Raw genomic sequence first — 520 nt, 5'->3', positions numbered from 1 at the left:
ATGAATTATCATATAAGAGCAAGTGGAATGTAAAAAGAAAATGTGAAATTTTGTTATCATTCTCCTATATATATATATATTCAAATCTAGGTCAACCTAATAAAACATCTATTTTTCAGTGATACAGTCTTTGTACATCACCGTAACATTCAGTCCGCGAACATGAGTCACACAACTGACTCAACACCTTTAGTGTAGTTACAAGAGACTCCCAATACACACAGACATTAACAACAAGATTAGTAGATGTATAACTTTAAAATACCATAAAATAGGGCGGGAGAGACATCGCAGCAGTAATACTGTGTACTATCACGTAAAATCTAAGTGTTATTTGAAAATTACAAACTAGCTTCTATACTTAAAGTTTAGCTAAACGTATTAACTAGGGATGCACGGATAGTAAAATTTGGCCGAATACTGGGTCCAGGGTACCCGGCTACTAAGCTTCGGCCGAAGCCGGGTGTCAATCTTAACTGGAATTCAAATTCGATGACGAGGAACCCACTTTGAGACTAAT

This window comes from Limulus polyphemus, unplaced genomic scaffold, assembly GCF_000517525.1.
Source record: "Limulus polyphemus unplaced genomic scaffold, Limulus_polyphemus-2.1.2 Scaffold1283, whole genome shotgun sequence".
NCBI lineage: Eukaryota > Metazoa > Arthropoda > Merostomata > Xiphosura > Limulidae > Limulus > Limulus polyphemus.
Note: the sequence above shows the minus strand (reverse complement) of the source record.